Source organism: Bactrocera oleae, chromosome 5 (assembly GCF_042242935.1).
Source record: "Bactrocera oleae isolate idBacOlea1 chromosome 5, idBacOlea1, whole genome shotgun sequence".
Taxonomy (NCBI): Eukaryota; Metazoa; Arthropoda; class Insecta; order Diptera; family Tephritidae; genus Bactrocera; species Bactrocera oleae.
In genome coordinates, this window is record NC_091539.1 from 33,330,906 (window position 1) to 33,333,571 (window position 2,666).

Here is a 2,666-nt window from a genome sequence, read left to right on the forward strand (position 1 = left end):
ATGTTTGTGTGGTTATGGGTGTATATGTGTGTATTATGAGTGTATATGGAATATGCGAGTATGTATGTAACATGTGTGTATGGTATATGTAGCCGCCATGTTGGTGCTTCTGCATCGATGCTATAAGTAATTAAATATTTACCATCCATGCAACAAGTGTGCTATGAATTTTGCCAACGGCAGACTGTATAAAAAATGTATATAGATGTGTAAATATGTCTTTAAGTGTGTGTGTGTATGTTGCCATATTCTCACTTACATACATATGCATAAGTCTGGATTTATATTTCAGGGCTTCTTTTTGCTTATTTAAAGCCGAAACTGACATATTCTGCCAAAACGCTGCACATGCACTGGCATACATTTACATATTTAATGGCAAATATGAAATCTTACAGCCCTCCGTATGTTTACAACCAAGTGCACACACATATACACATATATACGATGAGCGGCAGGAGTGGAGGATGCGGTATAAAAAGCTAGCAGATCCGCTGAAGCTCCTGTGACTGTGGCGAATAGACACCGCCTCATAGAAATATGTGTCCCTCTCATCATGCATGGGCATGACGAGAAATATGAAAATCCAGGCGCGACGGACCCACAATTGGGCGGCTTCCTGGTCAGCGTCTTTTCACCATGTTAGGTGCGGCTGTCAATACACGGCACGGCGCATTGGGAGTCCCTCGAAATGCCGCCAGCAAGTTCTCTGCTGACGGGATGGAGAGGATGATGTGAGCTTGCTCTGCCGATGTGTCTGCCGCAGTGTGTATCAGTAACCAGCCCCTTCGGGCTCTGGTCAAGAAGTGTACATTGGACGTGGGAGTAGTAGCCTGCGTTGCCCCGGGCGAGCGCCGGTCCGTCCGAGTTTCCCGGGACTGGTAAAGCGAAGGACAGGCCTCAGAGAACTGGGGTAGGGGCAGTGTCTCCGAGGGTATACCCGTTCCTGTCTATTTCGGCCCGCCCTCCTGCACACGATGCGCTGGTAAAACACACAAAGAATGGAGAATAACATGTGAAATAAAACAAATTCAAATAGCAGTGGCAATATATTCGGTATCATTGTGAATAGCAGCACAGGAAATGATAGCAGGAGGCAAGAGAAAACCACAACTCAGAAAACACCAATCGTGGAAACAGACCCCTTTAAACGCGCACCAAAATTGGGCAGGTCCCCAGTCAAGACCCTCGTCATTGAGAAACCAGCGAGAGTGAGGTCGTCGCTACCAGCGTTGTGCGATACCACGCCTCTGACGAAAGCGGTACAATCTTGTGAAGACTATATGACGGAACTAGGAGATGCCATAAAGAAGTTGATCGAAATTATGCGTCCACCACAGCGTTCCATAAACAACAACATGAGGGACCTTTTCGGCTTGATATCCAAACTGCACGCAAGTGCTCAGGAGGAGCACAGTGAAAACAAGGAGACAAGACCAAGTGCCCTCGCCATGCCAACAACTACCGAGGCGACACCAAAGAGGCCCCGAGACGAAATACAGCCGAAGCGAAGGACATCGCCAAAGAGAAATAAAATGTCTCACAAGGAAGCGCTGAATAAGCCTGAAGCATCTTTGAATAAGGATGCAAAGAGTTACCCCGCCAAGGGCAAAGCGGAAGAAGTGAGCAAACAAAATGGTTGGATTACAGTCAAATGCAAGCCACTGAAAAAGACGCCGCACAAACCGCCACCTCGTCCCGATGCCATAATCATTGAGACAACCGGTGAGATTTTAAGGACGGTCAGAACAAATGACACACTGCAGAAACTGGGGGAAAATGTGTCAACAATTAGAAAGACGGCCAAAGGACAAATTTTGCTGGAACTAAAGAAGGCTCAAATGAAGACCACGGGAGATTTCAAGATTGAAATAGGGAAAGTGCTGGGAAACCACACTAACCCATGAAACACTGGTAGAAATTCGAGACATGGACGAAATCACTAGCAAAGAGGACATAGCCGAGGCCATACGCAGTCAGATAATAGAGATGAAGCAGTTTGACACAAACTCGATTAGGAGCATCAGGGCGGCGTACCGAGGAACACAAACTGCGGTCATAAGCCTACCCACGCGGGAGGCAAGGACGCTCCTGGACGCACATAAAATCAAAAAAGGCTGGGTAGTGTGCAGAATAAGACCGAAAGAGAACCTGAGGAGGTGTTTCAGGTGTCTCGAATACGGGCAACTTGCGAAAGCATGCAATAGCCCCGACGATAGAAGCCAGTGTTGTGTCAAGTGTGGAGAAAACGGGCATTGTGCAAAGTCATGCAACAAAAAACCGTCGTGTAGCGTATGTAAGAGTAAGGGAAGGGAAAACACTGACCATCAAATAGGTAGTAAGAAATGCCCCCAGTTCCAAGAAGCGTGCAAAAATAACAAAAAATGAGAGTCATGCAACTGAACTTAAACCACTGCGAAGCTGCTCAGGAGCTCCTTAAACAGACGGTATACGAACAGAAAGTGGATGTGGCCTTACTCAGTGAACAGTACAAAAACATAAGCGACGGGAACTGGATCTCCGATTGCACGAACAAAGCTGCCTTATGGGCATGTGGAGGAAAAGCTTTCCAAGACAATCTGTGGGATCAACTTTTACAGTAGCTATATCTCACCAAGAGTATGTCAAAATGATTTTGAAAGAATATTGGATGAACTGGTGAGAGA

The 2,666-nt window shown here is 46.5% G+C and overlaps 1 pseudogene; it reads left to right on the forward strand.

Moving 5' to 3' along the window:
- Positions 1–1,001: 1,001 nt before the first annotated feature.
- Positions 1,002–2,388, forward strand: LOC138857493 (uncharacterized; annotated as a pseudogene).
- The last annotated feature ends 278 nt before the right edge of the window (positions 2,389–2,666 follow it).